The 17,669-nt window shown below is 40.4% G+C and overlaps 1 protein-coding gene and 1 long non-coding RNA gene across 23 annotated transcripts in view; one reads left to right on the forward strand and one right to left on the reverse strand.

Annotated features, from left to right (window-relative positions):
* Positions 1-17,669, forward strand: part of GRID1 (glutamate ionotropic receptor delta type subunit 1) — an 845,000-nt gene that overhangs the window by 352,801 nt on the left and 474,530 nt on the right. The window lies entirely within an intron of this gene.
* Positions 676-12,267, reverse strand: LOC123374867. Of its 5 annotated transcripts, none has more exons than XR_006581223.1 (4): positions 12,198-12,267; positions 11,990-12,046; positions 11,502-11,604; positions 9,858-11,171 (listed from the first exon to the last, which is right to left on the reverse strand). It is a non-coding gene; the product is annotated as an uncharacterized LOC123374867 (long non-coding RNA). The 5 variants fall into 5 exon arrangements; XR_006581219.1 differs by having other exon boundaries at positions 11,878-12,046; XR_006581221.1 differs by lacking the exons at positions 9,858-11,171; positions 11,502-11,604 and adding exons at positions 676-765; positions 2,297-2,421 and having other exon boundaries at positions 11,878-12,256.

Genomic DNA, 17,669 nt, shown 5'->3' on the forward strand with positions numbered 1-17,669 from the left:
CAACGCCCACTACAAGAGTGCCATGCAAATGCCTGTTTTCATTTTCAGAAGCAGGGAGCATTATCTTCTGCAAATGTAAACAAACTTGTAGGTCTGAGCAATTGGCTGAACAAGAAGTAGGACCGATCAGACTTCTAGGCTCTGAAGTTTTACATTTTTATTTTTGAATGCAGGTTTTTTGGTACATAATTCTACATTTGTAAGTTGAACTTTCATGATAAAGAGATTGCACTACAGTACTTGTATTAGGTGAATTGAAAAATACTATTTCTTTTGTTTTTTACAGTGCAAATATTTGTTATAAAAATAATATAAAGTGAACATTGTACACTTTGTATTCTGTGTTGTAATTGAAATAAATATATTTGAAAATACAGAAAACATCCAAAATATTTAAATAAATGGTATTCTATTGTTTAACAGCACAATTATTCTTGATTACTTTTTTAAATAGCGCGATTAATTGTGATTAATTTTTTTAATCGCTTTACAGCCCTACTAGAATTGACTGAAAAACTGATGGTGATTTTAGCCTCTCTCTGTGATCTTGGTATGTTTGAAAGCAGATTGCAATTTGTTGAATTTATTCAACTAATTATTTTAGTGAAATTCTTATTTTACTCAGTGACTTGGTCATGAACTGTCTGCTCTGAGAATTTAGTATTTCTTTGAAATTGTCCATCAGATCCTCTTGTTTCTGTTCTTTGATTGAATGAATAACTCTCTTGCAGTCAGGAAGAAGAAGCCACAGGGAACTTTGATCCCCTAAGGGAGAGGAAGTATTTAAACTGGATTAGGAAACTGTAGAAAACATTCAGTTGCTATCTTTGTGGGCTCTGAGCCTTGCTTGAGGTATCTTTCTTAGCAAAGTTTGGCTACCATTAGATTAATTGGCAGAGTTCAGCTGTTTAAATTTTATTTTTCTGTTGTATTGACAGAAGGTAGTTTTATGAGCATGCATGGCCCTAGCTGTGATGCGGGTGACCAGATCCTTGTCTGGCTCCTTTTATTTACCTCTGTGTTAGGGCTCCAGTGGGAAATTTGTGAGTTTTTTGTTTTCCTGTTTTCCCAAGCAGTGAACCCTTGCCACATACTGCAAAATACATCATTTCTGCTGTGAATACTGATGAGTGAGAAGTTACAGTGAACTATCTACGAGGACTTGACTCACTACCATGAATATTCAGAGGACTCAAACTTGATACTTCTGATGTTCATGGAATTCAAATACAAACGAGGAGCAAGAATGGCCTAAACAAGTTGATTTAAAAAAATTGAGTCTACAGTAACTCCTCACGTAACATTGTAGTTATGTTCCTGAAAAATGCAACTTTAAGTGAAACGACGTTAAACAAATCCAATTGTCCCATAAGATTTAATGTAAATGCAGGGGGTTAGGTTCCAAGGAAATTTTTTGGCGGCAGACAAAAGGCATTATACTGTATACTGTACAGTACTGTACTGTGGTTAGGAAGTGCCCCTGGCTTACCCCACACAGGCACAGCCCGCTGCAGGCAAGGATGCTAGGAAGCACCTTTGCAGCATCAACGGCAGCTTCCCAGGAGAACAGGCTCGGATTTTGCCAGGAATGCTCCAGGCCCACCTCTTCCTGTCCCTGCTCCACTCCAGGCCCACCTCTTCCCACCCCCACTCCACCTCCTCTCCGGAGTACGCCACATCCCTCCCCCTCCAAGTCCTAAGTGCCGCTAAACAGCTGTTTGTTGGTGCTTAGGACGTTCTGGGAGGGGGGGGAGGAGCAGAGACACAGTGCTTCCCCGCTCCTGCCCCTCCCTCCCAAAAAGTCCTAAGCACCACCAAACAGCTGTTTAGCGGCACTTAAGATTTTCTGGGAGGGAGGGGGAGGAGTGGAGACACAGGGCTTCCCTGCTTCTCCCCCTCCCTCCCAGCACTTCATGCTTAGGACTTTCTGGGAGGAAGGGGCAGGAGCGGGGAAGCTCTGCATCTCCGCTCCTCCCCTTCCCTCCCAGAAAGTCCTAAGCACTGCCAAACAGCTGTTTGGTGGTGGGGGAAGCTCTGGGAGGGAGGGGGAGGAGGCAGAGAAGTGGAACTTGTGCAATGCTCCCTGATAAAATCACTGCTCTTCCACAGAATCTTACAAGCAGGCAGCCAAACGACGTTATAAGGGAGCATTGCACAACTTTAAAGAAGCATGTTCCCTAATTGAGCAGGGACTTAACATTGAAACAATGTTAAGTGCAACAACGTTAAATGAGGAGTTACTGTATATTCATAGGAATGTTGTTTTTCGGTATATACGGTTCTTGGGTTTACATACCTGGTAAGGCTGAATGTCCAAATATATGATCTCAAAGTGCACAGAAATATAAATGGCAGGCAGTAGAGTTGAAACCAGAACTCTCAATCTTCTGGTTCCTGGTTCCCAATTCAGTGCTCCTTCCCCTAGATTACAAGATATACAGTCACACATACTCTCCGGTCTTGGTGGAATAGGCAGCCTGATTCAGCTAAAGCAGAATGGTCTGCAAAATCCAGTAAACTTGCAAAGTGTGAATGGGAGCAAAAAAATCCATAAAGGAGAATTAAAATACTATACAAGGAGTGGAACTGGAGCAGCAGCAGAAGCTGTATATAGTGCCTCTCTTTCCTTGGGAGCCCATAAGAACCCCTGCAAGTCAATCCCAGCATTAATTAGAGGTATGTTGGGTACCAGGGCAGGACCAAGGAGCAACTGTTCTATTCATTGTATTCCCCGTGCATGAATGCTGTCTTTATGATAAGATTCCATGGAGAAGTAAATTTTCCTAGAAGCTATACACACTTTGGAGCCACATCGTCCTCACCACATCAGGAAAGGAGAAATGGTCTGTGCCCCATGATAGAAGAGGAGCCTGCACTGGAAAGGGGCTGACTCTCTTCCCAGGATCTGCAGGACTGAAAGCACAAGTGACCCAAAGATCCCTGGTTTCCACTAATTCAAAGGGCCATGCCTTCTGCTCCGTCTTTGGGCTGATAAACCCTATTCCATAGTAAGGAGTATTCAGTGGGAATTCTGTAATATTCACTTCTCCACTCTTTCAGAGACCTGCAGGTTTCACAATAGGGCTCCAAGTTATTTTGCAAAAATTGTTCCACAAGGGAAGGTTTCAAAAGTATCTCTTATGGCCACCAGTCTTAAGATCGCACAGGTGCATGCATCTCCCTGTATAGGAAGATCCAGTCAGGTTTCCCAGCACTGATTTGTGGATGTGGGGTCTGCTGTAGTACTCCCTGATTAGATTGTCTGGTCATAGTTTGTATTAAGTTTCCATCTATAAGTGGTTTCTATTCTAAATAGGTTCTTGTATCACATTCATCACCATAGCATCTGATAATGATTAATAAATGATTGATGTTATAAATGTTAGACATGACTAACTATGCATTACAGATGGTTATAATAGCATCAAAAGAAGCTATTACAGATGTTTCACCTTTGGGCTCTTAATTTGTCTTGCTACGTACACTAGCACCTTATTAGAAAGATGGGAGCAAAATGAGTTGGGCGACACAGTGCACCGCAAATGGTGGCAGTGCTACAACAGGAACTTTGCCTCAGTGTCAGGAGAAGCTAATGGAGTCAGCATATCCCCTCACCTGTGACGAGGGGTGTCGTTTAGGAGGAAAATTCTCTGTGATGGAACATTTTCTCTTACATTTTATCATTAAACCTTTCCCCCTCTCTATCCCCTGTGTTCAGTGTCTTACTGTGCTTGTTTGATTAACCCTGCAAGCCCACCTATAAATATATTTTAAGCAAACATCACCACCCTGTAATTATTGTCAGCCTGGATTTCCCCAAATGTTTGCTCAGGTGAAGTTACAAGCATATAGTTCTGAGAGTGTGGTGAAGTTTCGCTTGCATACATTTTGGATAACTTCACAGTTTTTCCCACCATGCGAGAGGGGAGCTAGACATTGAGTTTCTCTGCTCTTCCTGCCCCTCCCCCCACCATCTTCCTAACCCTACATTCATAGAAAATGAGGATCTTTAATGCTCATAGTAAGGCATGTGCTCCCTGCTCAAAGTGGGGATAACTATTCCTCCCAAATCCCGATTGTTCTTTAGTGGAGAAGTGATTAGGGAAAGACACATTTTCAATACTGTAGTCCCACCCAACATCATCTCCCGGACTGGGGTTCATAATGGTATTCAGAGACACTTCTTCCTCTGGCCATGTAAGCCTTTTAAAATTTCTCCCTGGAGCAGCAGTTACGCTCAGTGCATCCATCCAGTGTCACATTGCAAGTGGGCTGTGAGGAATCTGCAGTCTCTCCTATGAGAGGGCCCTTTCTTAGCAGCTAGCAATACTTTTGCTATCTTGGACAGTATAATGTACCCATTTCACTACTGATCTTGCCTAGCATCTTCTAGGCTGTGACAGAAGAAAGTAGTGGCATTTCTTTGAATTCTGACATTTCAAAGGTGATGCACCCAGCTGTGGTTTTTGCCTGAAAAGAGCAGTGAGAAGATTAGCTCATCAATAATCTTGTAAATCTAGAATGTTTTGGTTTTGTAGAGTGAGTGTTTAAGCTACTCAGTGCCTCTTAGAGCTTTTTGCTTCAGAAATCATTTCAGTCTTTTAGAACACACTGCTAGCAGGAAAAATTCATTAACCGTAAATGAAAGTGTCAAGAGCAAAAAGTACAAAGTTAGCGGGATTTGTCTGCCTGTCTTTATGGGCTTAACTGACGTAATAAAGATGATAAAGGGACTTAATTTCACCTACTCAGCAACTTCAATGCAGCACATAAAAAAATAAACAAACAGGAAGGATTAATAAAGCTAGCAGTGTTGCAGGGTTTTTTTGTATTAGATTAAGATTTATTTTATTTTGTTTGCGCCACTGCAGATTAAAGTAATTTAAATCAGTTTTGATTTAAATTAAAAAAAATGTAAAAGAGGAAAACTATGTAACCGTTTCTTCCAATGAGAGTTTGTTCCCTGATCATACAAGCAGTGGATACATGTGCGTAATTTTAAGTAGCCTCCTTGAACTCAGCGCATAAGTGGGTGATTGCAGGATTAGGTTTGATGTTATCTGTCTCAATCTGAAATCATGACGATGGGTTCAAAGTTCTAATGCAGCCACAAAATATCTCAAATGCATTTGTTTCTGAACATAGGAACCATGATTGAAATAATGTGACCTGATGTTGCACAAGTCAAGTTAGTGGGAACAGTATTGGCCTCTACAGTCAAAACACTTGGGCTTGTCATAGAGTGCGATGTAGGTGGTCAGATCCAGTGGTAAAAGCAATGGTGGTCATGTCTAGTGGTCAGAGTTGCAGACAGTGTCAGGAATCAAGCCAAGGTTGGAGCTGGGGCTTAGAAACAGGGATCTAGAACAAGGCAGGGCTCAGGCAAGAAGGCAGGGTCTGATGTAGCAGCTCACTAGGGATTCACCTAGTTGCTCAGACAACTTCCTGCGCCGCCACCTGCCTTATGTAGTGCGTCCGAGCCAACTGGAGAGGTCAGATGTCTCCTCTGAGTGGGGGCATTGCCTTTCATGAGCTCCCTGCTGGTACCAGTGAGCTGCTGGGTGGTGGCTAAGGTCGGAGACTGCTGCAGACCTGTGTTGGAGACCTGCAGTCCCTCAGAGTGTTCATCTTTTGGTTGGATGGCAGGACTAGTCCCATCTTAAAGGGAAGCAAGTCTAAAGTGTTTGCAGGATGGAAACAGGTAAATGTTTGAGGGTTACCTGGTCCAATGGCTTAATTTTAACATTTGTTTCAGTTTTTTTTCTTGTTAGTTTACCTTCTACATTCTTTGGGGGCAAAACCTTATATTTATATGGAAAATATCAGGAAATGTATAAATAATCTCTTATATCCTCAATGTTAAGAAGATTTGTCTGTTTGTAAAAAGTAATGGATTTAGGCTGAAGTAAACAAGAATATCCTCTGTCTGAAACAGTTGTCTGCAGCCAGATATGTGACAATGATATTGTGGTGTACTGATATAACATTTTGGACATGGATGTACACTATTGCTTTAATTTCTTTTTCACACTTTATGGGGGTTCCATTTCCTCTGCTTTGGATTTCACTGTGCTGAAATCACACCATCCCCATGTAGATATGAGGTAAACTAAGATTCTCATGTTGTGGAAGGATGAGCCCCTACCACTTGAGCTAAAGGATCTCCTCCATTAACTGTTATGAATACAGAAATTGACTGCAGTTTTGCAGTTCTGACTCGATCCAGAAGAGGACAGTGGTGCACATTATTCAATTCACTACAGCATTATACATATTGCCATTGGGTATAAAAATATTAACATAATTTAGAAAAAGAAAAACAATTAGATGCTTGATTCTTAATACCAATAAATATCTAAGTGTTAAAACATAGACTAACAGGAAACCCCTCTGAGGATTCTAATATGGTCCTTTGGAAAACACTGGCAACTGTATAAAGGTGGATTTCCACTTGTTTGTGATTGTTAATGTTTAAAATGCTGCTACTGAGAGTCTGTAGGGACACAAGTGTTGATAGCGAATTGGGATTTAATCACACCTCTGACCTGCAGGTAAAATTGAACAATGTTTGGAGAGGAAGGTATCTATTGAAATAGTGTTACTAAATGAAGGAGATGTTTGTTGTCACTTTATCCACCTCTTTGAAAAAAGGCCTTTGGCTGAAATGTCCCTATTAGGAACTGAAAGTGGCATGAGTATTCTCTTTAGCGACACATGCTAATAAAAATGAATAGCTGAATGTTATGATTTAAAGATGGAAAGGGGTGAGCCAAAGGAGAACTGGGAATATATGCAATTAGCTTCCCTCCCGCCCCATCGTGGATGGGAAGATGGTGGTTTTTAATCTGGTTGTTTGTTCTTGTATCAGAGGAATATTTTAAAGGAGAATATGTTGCTTTTATGAAAAAAAGATGATTCTGGTTCTGACAGTCTCAGAAGGGGAATTAAAACATTGTTTTTGTTTTTTGTTAATTATTAAAGTAACTGTAGTGGCAATGTAGGATGTCATCTTAGTTTATTTGACTGCTGAGATGTGCCAGCATAGCCTGAAGTTGTGGAGATACTTTTGATGTTTAGTGCAGTCATGTTGTTTGAGGCCAGCAGCCTACTAATGCTCACCCTGCTATGGCTCATTGTTAGTTATTAATAGGCGATGTCATCTATTAAAAATAAATTAAACTAATTTAGCAGGATATATGTATTGTATCCTTCCACTACAAAAAGTAGTTTGTGGTGCAGTGATGGAATTTGTGTGAAAGGTACAAATGCTCTTTCTCTGCAATTTATTTGTTGTTAGACGGGCAATTTTTCAAAGGCACAAATGACAGTTAAATGCCCAACTCGCATTGATATTTTTTCAATGTCAGCTAAGTTCTGTGTGTCTTACATTTGACATCTTGGTTACTGCAACACCCTTCCTTTTCTGTGGTCTTGACAAATGCTATCTGGCCCCCTCATATCCATTCAAAATGCTGTTGCTAAAGCTCATTTTCCTAGCTCATCACTTTGACTATATGAGCCCTGTCTTTGAATCCCTCCACTGGCACTCCCTTTTGTATTGTTCTTTGTGCCCTTTGAAAGTTTCAGCCTAGATCTCTTCCCCTTGAACTGTTCATCCTTTCCTCAAGTCTCAGACTTTGGCTGCACATTTCAGCTGTATTTTGTTGACAGTGTACTTTCAGCTGCCAATTTCCCTTAGAAAACCAAAACCATTCCTATCAAATTATCCCCAGATTAGTATTTCTAATAGAAATTAGGGAGACATGATGGGCAGTTGGATTCATAGTTTGGAGGGTACAGGGAAGAGAAATCTTAAAACTACCAGCTCGCTCCTGACTCCCAACATCCCTCCTTTCCCCAGAATGCGTTTGGCACCCTTGGGTTTCAGGCTTCGGTTGCTTTTGTAGCAAAAGGATGAAATATATGTAAAATGATTTTTTAAAAGTAATTGGGGGGAAAAAAGCTACTAAAAGTACTCCTCTCCCCTTTTCCTTTAATTAGCCTATTTAGCCTAGTGGGTATAAGGATATGTATTTTTATTTTTTGATTTGGTACACACTCCTTTCCCAGATATTTTGTTTCTCCGGTGTGCTGTGGATGGTTGTGGTGTAATGGTTGTGTTTGGAGATGATGGTTTGGTAAAGGACTGTGGGAAGAGGAGTGACTATAGGGAGTGATGGAAGGCTAGCATTCCTAGGATGCAGAGTGGTCTCTGGTGAATGTTAGTTGGGGGTAATGGTGAAGTGTGCGTGTGAGGAAAGGAGGAGTAGAAGGTTTGTATTGTTAAATGGCTAACCTTTTGTTTTCCTTGCTTTCTAGTTTTGTGTCAGGCATGCTGTGTGTGTAGAACCCTAACTCCTTGACTATGTTTTTGTGTATTCATATCCTAGTGTTTTTAATGCTTCAGTAGCAGTGGGTATTGGATGAAGTAGTGGGGTAACCGTATTGACAGAAGTGCAGAAGGAATATTTTATCATTCAGCAGCCACAAATGAACTCTTCTCTGTGTGAGAATAAAATCTCACAGGAAAGTGTAGCTCCTCATCAGGATGATTTTATGTGCACTCCTATCAATCAGATTTGCATGCATGCATCCTCGTCACATAGTTTGTATGTGCCTGGCCCCAGTCAATCTGTTTTTTGTGCATCTGGCATCTGTCTATGAAGTTAGTTTGTACCCAGCCTCCTCCAATAAACTTTCATTTATAATGTGAAAAATGGCTAAAAATTACGCTAAATCTAACATTACCCTCTTCCCCCCCAACCCTCCAAACAACCACTGATACATTTGACCAATTTTCCACAGGATCCACCTCTCTATCAAGTTTTATGTATCTACACAGTGTTTTTTCAATATTTACTGATCAACAATGAAAGTACGGTGGCCAAAGGAAAACTTCCGCAAGAGCCAAACTCAAAAGCTTCCTATTAAAAATGTATCAAGTGAAACCAAACAAAAAGTACACAAAAAATTTAAAGGACATAAAAACTAGCCCTATGTAAAATTTCACACTGAAGAACTACCTACTTTAAGATAAAAACAGGAAATTATGCCCCCATTTTGAATCCCAGTTTGGAACAGAACACTAACAATGGACTCACTGCCAGATATCTCTGTAATGCCTTTTAAGATATTCTGGGCAGGCTCTTCCTGTTTTGTTTAGACATGGGGCTGAAGTGCTCATGCAGGCAAGATAGTTATTGAATCAGCAGGCATTTTGCCTGAGTAGGAACTTCAGCAATGGGCCCATTGCATGTACATTAAGTTAGATTTTTCTGGTTTTTAAGACTTAGGAAACTAGTTCAGTATTTATTAAGTATAAAGAGTGAGAGCTTTGAAAGATAGCATCAGTGTCCAGAGACAGCATTGCCATGTGAAAAGACACTGGACAAAGACAGAGATGCAGGAACACAAGCGTACGTCCCCCGCTGTATCTCTGTGGCTGTGCTCCCAGAGGCCGTTCCCCTTGCTGGCCTAAGCTCAAGACAGTAAGAACAGTTACACCTGAGAGCTCAGTTCTTTTGAGCCATTTAACACCCCTGATGATTTGGAGCCCTGACACTCAGCACCAGAAGGCCCAAGAACAAGGAGAGGCAAAGCCAAGGTGTGTGCTCCGCTTAGAATTGGTGGCCCCTCCCACCAATGTTCGTGTGTGTTCTGTCCCCCTCCTCCCACTGCACTGTGTCACTATAAAACTGTGTCATTATCATTTTAATTAAGATATTATTTCAGGTTGTTATATAATAAATTGTTTAATAAAAGCCACTAGAAATACATTCATAAAGTGTCAGCAATGCATTTTGCACAGCAAATCCATATGTTTTGCATACGTTTTTACAAAAGTGTAAAGGCCCAGACACAAAGTAAAGTAAGCCACCACATGCCATTTCTACACCCAAAAAAGAGACAGCTCTGCTCATGATTTGCCTCTCCTTCCCCTGCCTTGGGATTGTGGCTGGATGTACAGGTGCATGTTTTCAGGCCTCAAAGAAAGAGCAATGGAAAGTATTGCCCTGGTGGTTTACATTTTCTGTTGGACACCTTGTTGGTTGTTCAAACTTCTTAGCAAATCTCTGCACCTCACCCTCCCACCCATTAAGACTTTTTATCTCTTTCTCTCACACGCATTGTGCAAAATACAGCATGCAACTACAAGCTTAGGCAAGGTGTTTTTGTTTGTTTGTTTGTTTGTTTTTTAATCTGGAGCTACCAACTTGTTCCACAAACAGAGCCACCTTCCTTTCAGACAGTCAGACACGCTCACTGTCATTGTGCAACTACTGAGGTGATAGTTAAACAATTCATTCTTTCTGTCCAAGTGGCCCAGGAATGGCTTCATTATCCCAGGACAGCAGAGGATAAGTCAGGTCTTCCAGGATAACTGGAGCAATCTTCACACCATTAATATCCATAGTGATCTTGGGGACAAATTGTCTTTTATTCATTAAGGTAAATAGGATCTTTTGGAACTCCACTCTACCATTGTGGACCTTTCTAGACCACCTTACATTTATGTTTGGAAACCTGTTAACAGTGGTCAACCAGTTGTTGGAGCACCAGTACAGTTTGGGAACCTCAGGCATGCAAAGCCATCAATAATCTCCTGAGCATTACCAAGCTTTATAACTTGGTGCAACAGTACCTTATGCATGTCAGCACACACCTGCATGATAATGGTGTCAACAGTCCATCTACCTAAGCCAAATTGCTTGGCTATGGATTGGTAACATTCTGGGGTGGCCAGCTTCTAGATGGCAATGGTGACTTGATTCTCAGTGAGTAGGGGGCACCGCATGTTGGTATGCTGCAGCTCCGGGGCTAGTCCAGCACACATCTCAAAAAAGGTCACCTTTGGAATCCTGAAATTCTCTTGCTGTGGCTGGTCATTCCTGCAGAATAACCCTTTCCAAGCTGTTGTCTCTGGTTTCCTGAGTCCAGAAATAATACTGCTCCAGTGAAGCTACTCCAGGGACAGTTCCTGTAGTATCCATTGATCAGTGTCATCCTCATCTTCCTTGTCCTGCTGCAGCAGCCACATCAGCTGCTCAGTAGTGCTATGGACAAAGTCCAAAACTGAAGCCACTCAGCTTTGAGAACTGAAGTACCAAGCTTCCTCTGCCTGTTTGTAGTTGCCAGCATAGCAGCATGGAGTAATGTTTGGTCTAAGCTGTCTGAAAGTAATTGAAAATGGCGTTAGCATGCTCAAAAAGATGGGATAGAGAGACTGGAATCATGGAATTCTTTTGAATTTGAACACATGTCCCAGAATTCCACTGCTCTCTGCCCAGGTTCTGCTATGTATCCCACAATGTGCAGAATGAGAAATCCCAGAATGCACACTGCCCAGCAGTGGACTATTGAACCTGAAAGAGGGCACCGCAGTCCTGTGTGCACACTATTAAAGTATATTGTCCATTAACTGATGCACATAAATTCCCTGTTGATTAATTTTCCCATTAAAGTGTAGCTCACAGAGCCCCATCCCCGCATTCTCCACCTACCAGATTGGGTGGGAAGCTTCTAGATGGCAATGGTGACTTGATTCTCAGTGAGTAGGGGTCACCGCATGTTGGTGCGAAGATTGCTCCAGTTATCCTGGAAGACCTGTTGATTAAACACCCCATGTAGACAAGCACTTAGTCCATTTGTGGATCATTTGACATGTACCTCTCCATTTGAATATCTGTTTAAGCTATGCTCCTCTCTCTCTCTCTCTCTCTCTCTCTCTCCCCCCACTGGCTTCACGCAGAAATTGGCAGTGGGGAAACAGTTTTCCTAGCATTTAAACTATTAGAAGTAATTGGTGAAATGCCAGACCTACTACACAGTAAGGTTTGTATCTCACAGTGCTACTACACAGTAAGGTTTGTATCTCACTTGAATTGCTGAGGCTGCATATCAATGCCTTCAAAAGGTTCTGCCCTTCTTTCATTGTGATCACAAATTGCATTATAGACTTCACTTAAACGTAAATCTCTTGGACTGTTACCATTCTGTCTTCCTCTTGGTTATGAGCTTTCTGAGACTTCCTTCCCAATGGCTAAAGCTGTGGAGACATTAGGCCATGTTAATCAGAGGGATAAAAATGAGTAGATCCTGTTCCATCCCTTTAAATCTTAATGAATGGGCGATACACCTTTTCAGAAATATCACTTAAACTATTAGTTACACTGAGGCAGCAGATAACTAACCAGCACCTGTATTTAGGGAAAACCAGTGTATCAGACTGCTGCAAACTGCTGTTTATGTGTATCCATTCTGTTAATCAGATACTTGTTGTTAACAATGATTGTTAACATTTGAAAGCAGATACATAACAAATAGAAAAAACATATGGTGTAATCCTTTTTTTTTAAAGGAGCAAAACTGTTTTAGCTCATAGCTGTGAATCAAGGGGTCACCTGGGGATTGTGATATATAGAGAAGCACAGAGAATGCATAAAATAAATCTTCCTGAATCAGACATTAATCTTGTATGCTTTGGTTTGATACACTGGATGAGAGATGTATGAACCTACTGGGATAAAATACAAATCTGTACCTTTGCACAAATCAACCCAAAACTTTGAGTTTACAAAAAATTAAGTGCATTGCCACATGGGGGAAAGTTGGAGTCTGGGGACCAATGAATCTTCTTGCCATTACATCTATATTTCATATCATCTTGTTGTCATCAGAACTCCTGATGGAGCTTACAATTTCCTGTGTTATGTCCTTTGATTATACTCAGCATGCACACGTGGTATTTATACTATCTCTGCAGGTACATATAAATATAATACATCAAAGCTGGAGTTTGGTAGTGTCTGCTTTTGTTAGGGCTGTAAAACAGTTGGCTATAACCTTGTTTTCACATCCTCAAAGCTTTCTGGAACATTCAACTTTTAGGCTGAATTTTTTCATGCTTGTTCTCTTCCAGAAAGTGCATAATGTTAGAAAGTTTAAGCTAGGTATGTATGTAACTAAGAGGGAATGTGCTGATTCACTGAACACATAAATTCTGGTGGCAAAATATAATCACTACATGCTCTGATTACCCCAGCTATTCTTATCTTGTACTTATTTTTCCCTTTCTGTTTTACACTCTCTCTCTCTCACTCACACAAAATTTATGTCATATTACGGGGTGGCCAAAATTACTGGCCCTCCGAGCCACATTCAACAACCTTCAGAAGTGGTTGTGGCACACCTGCCAGGAGCCATGGGTTGGGGCTTCAGCCCCGTGCCTGCTGAAGCCCCGAGACCCCCCCCATCCCCGCTGGGCAGAAGCCCTTACCGCACCACCCACTGCAAGGCAGAGGTCCTGAGCTTCCCACCCAATCTGGTAGGTGGAGAATGCGGGGGTGGGGCTCTGTGAGCTACACTTTAATGGGAAAATTGCTGCATGTGGTTCGTGAGCCACAGTTTGGCCATCCTGTCATATTAAATGGAAAAACTAGCATTAAAGCAACATAACATTAGTGAGATTGAGCACTCAAAAATTATGGAATTCCCAAAATTATGTGGCTTTGGTGCCATTGCCTTTGCCACACAATAGATGGGCATATATAGTATTTTCTACTCAGCTTTCCCTAGTCCAATGCAAACTATAATGCATGACATAAAATATGCAATGGAGCCAAATAGATGTTGCCATAACTACCTTTATATTTGGAATTTCCTGGCAGCTGTGATTTCTTTTGAAGACACCTACACACTGAGGTAGCCTAGATACCTATTATAATTAAAGAAGAGGTAGCAAATAAATGCAGGCAATCACTGGCTATAAATACTGATGATAGTCATGTTAGAAATATGTCTTAACCTACGCAACAGAGAGGTAGGATTCACTGAAGGGCTCTTCCATCTCAAGGTGAAATTAAACTTCTCTTCCGGGGATTTAACATATGTCCTGCTTTAAATAGGGAGATAAAAATTATATACGACATTAAGACATTTGAAAGATGTAGGCTAGTGGAATATATTTAGTGTGTACTTAATCATGCTCTCAAGGACTTCTGCCCTCCAAATGGGTAGGCTTTATGTCTCTGTATTAAGCAAGAAGCTGTTTGGGAGATGTTCCACCTGTAAATAGACATCACATCACTATCGTATTCTTCCGTTCTGAGTGTTTTGATAACCTTTGGAAAGCAGAAGTGTTTCCTCTCTGTAATGTTCAGTTTTTGATGTCATTCTTCGGGTAGTTGACAAAAGATGTACTGTCTTGCAAAGAAATAATAATGGTAATAAAGGGGAAAAGAGATGGCCAGCCTAGTTCTTTTTCCCTGAGACATTAGGATAATTGAAAACTTGTTTCTGCTACTCAACTTTTGTTAAAAACCCAATGATTATAAGATCTTCGATCCTGCTGCTCCATATTAATCTTGCCTGTACACTACATCTGCCTTTGTTACAATATTCTTTGATACACGTATGGCAAACAGCTCATGACTGGAGGGTTATGCTGTTTCAGTTAACACGGCTTTTCTGTAAAGAATGTGGCTGTATATTGATTATTAAGCATTATCTATGTGCATACAGAGAATCTTGTATGAAAGCTTCTGTGATTTCTCTCGAATGTGGGATTTATATAGATAGAAACTTTCTTTGTGAAAGAACATATCGCTATGGAGGTAATAACCTCCTTTCAGGAATGTATTTTAGAGACTCCCTGTTGGCCTGGGGATTGCCCAGAATGCTTCATGGTACCTTCAGGACCATTTGTATGGTAGGTTCTGATGAAATCAGCTGCATTAAATTATCTCTGTCAAGATAATAGGACAGGAATTCTCAAACTTTTTGCTAGTATGACCTCATTTTAATGAATTATTTTCTCCTGGGATTGCAGACAGCACGAATGCTCTTCAAAATAGGATCTTCCACTCAGCATGACCTTGCGCGCGCATACCATATATGTGAGGTCACACCGCATGGAGAACACCATTTTGCTTTACAAAATGGAATCCTCTGCACAGCATGACCTAGTACAGATGGTGTGTGCAAGGTCACACTTTGTGGAGGATCCTCCATTCATCATGACGTCGCATGGAACGTACATACTAGGTCACACTGTGCAGAGCATAATGGTGTTCTCTGCAAACTAGGTATCACTGCAACCCCATCTGCTAATGGCATGATCCAATTTGGGGTTGCAACCCACAGTTTGGGAAATTCTTTAATGGAAGAAATAGATTATTTATCATAGTTCATATCTACTGCCTCATCAGAAAGCTGGCTAGGATGGGGATCTGCCACTTTCACTTAGGAGGGATGGGAATGTATGGCTGTTGGCATCCCCCTCTGGTAGTAGATGGGTGGCGCTGGAGAAAAAGAATCTGGTTTCAGTTTGGTGGGACACCAACAGTTTAAGGTTGCAGGCAGAGACCACGCTGCTATCTGAAAATGTGAAAGCATCATCTCATGGAACACTGGCAACTTTGCACACTTAATAAAGATCTCTTTTCTCTGCCTGTCATGTTACTTAATAATACTGAAACAGCTCCCAGAGCCATTGCCGGCAAATTCTGTTGGCAGATCAAAATTGTAAGGCCTGTCTCCAGACTCATGGTGTTAGCCATGAATGGAAGTTATCAGCGCAATGAGGTTTTATTTTTTGTTGTTGGAAGGGGAGTCCTTTGCATCCTGTAGTATCCTTAATCAAAGTGTTGGTTCATAGCCAACAAACAGTACTTCCAATTTAGGAGGTTAGATGGTACTGGGAATCCAAGAACCCATAGCTCAATCAGTCAGAGCAGTTGTTATTGAATAAGATGAATCACTTGTATTTAATACATCAGTTATTTTTAGGTAACATTACCTAACACAATAAGAGCCAGAAGCTGGTGCAGCATCCTGCAGCTCAGAACCCCACCTTACAAAATGGAAGATGACCTTTGACTTATGCACATTACATATCAATAGCAGCTGCTCAAGACACATAAGACATTGTCCAATCCTGACCTTCAGAGTTCAAATACCCATACACCTTGCAAAAACCTCAAAAAGCAAAGTTTTCACATTCTGTTTTATTTTAAACATTTTGATTGTGTAGGGACAGTTATATAACCTCTATACATTTCCTCCTTTAAAAAAAATTAAAGGGGGGGGCATTTTCACTCAATGTCTATTTCCAACAAAAAACCTCTAAATATTAAGTTTTAAAATTACCTTTGGACATAGATTAATTATTTTTACATCAAAACATGAACATTTGAAAGTCTGCATGTCTGGATGAGATACTAATCATCGTGTGAAAAACTCCCCATAAATCAACATTTCTGGCCTGCAAAATTCTCTAGAATTAAACTATGAATCTCCCCCGAAACGTAGTATTCTCAGACATCACTGGATGGGGGAGATGGAACCCTAAACCTGGTAACCAAAGCTGTGTTTTGATTCTGATCATCCAAACCTGCCATTGATAAACTACTAGGTCAGCCAAGTCCATTTGACCAATAGAAAAAAGAAAATAAGTTCATTTGCATGCCAAAAACATCAGCTCAAAATGTAATGGCTCCTTTATTATTTGTTGTTTGTTTTGGGTTATGATTTTTTTTATTCCTGGACAATGTGCATGACTAACATACTTTAATGTTATATCCCTGGAGGTAAAACACTATTACAGTTTCATACCTGTCTTTATGATAAAAGAGCCAAATTCATTTCACATACAGACTGGTGTTTGGACAATGGAAACTTGATCCTTCTCAGTGCAGTAGTAATGTACTGTGCAATTCTGAAGGCTTCTGTGGGAGGCATTTCACTTTTCATTTATCTTCTGAGCTTTTCCGTGGCTTTTCTGTATTTTTGTATACCTGATTAATAAATTAATACAGTAAATGGAAAATGTTTATTTTTATCTCCAGACTTATTCCCCCTTGATTCCTTTTGTTGACAGGAAAGCTGCAGAGGCACTTTGTGGCTGAACAGCTCCAATCAGCTATTGGCACATTGTTCTTTGTATGCACCAGCTGATTAGTGAAAACTTTACTGACATTTTAACATTCTATTCCTTGTTTGTCTGCTTTTAACCCTGCCTTTTATTGGAGAAGCCTTCTTGCTCAGTGTGGAGTTACACTCTATATGTTTTCTGGAAATATGCTAACGAGTGTGAATATAATGTAACTGGAATATGCTTTATGCAAAAGGTCTCTTGTAATGTATCATTACAAAGCTTATAATCTACTGAGTGTGTTCATCCTATTTGTATGAACATATCATTCTTGTATCTAAAACTAGAAATATGAAGTATTACTCTGAGGTCCTATTGTAACTATGCAAAGTGTGGACCATTAATGGTGGCTTAGGGTCTTGATGTTTTCCATTGATTAGGACAATTGGTTGTGAATGGGACAAATTGGAACTTTTCTGCAGTCTCGGAAAGAACATATTGCTTTAAAGGACTTAGCCTGCTAGATAATCTAAAATCTCTCTTTTTAATTATACTTTTATGTTAAAATTGTTATCCAAATTGTTTATATAAAAAGTATTTGTGAAAATGAGGGAACTGATGACATTTTCAAAATCAAAGTATAGTGCAATTTAGCTTTGTACTAGGTGTCACTGCATCTTTGCTCAGTTTGGCAACATCCCTTGATGTTTTTCTGAACATTTTTGGTTTGAAAATTAGGTCTTGGGTACCTCATGAAATTCATGTTTTCTTACATGATTTCAGTACAATTTTTCCAGGC

Source organism: Mauremys mutica, chromosome 7 (assembly GCF_020497125.1).
Source record: "Mauremys mutica isolate MM-2020 ecotype Southern chromosome 7, ASM2049712v1, whole genome shotgun sequence".
In the NCBI taxonomy this organism is placed as follows: Eukaryota; Metazoa; Chordata; order Testudines; family Geoemydidae; genus Mauremys; species Mauremys mutica.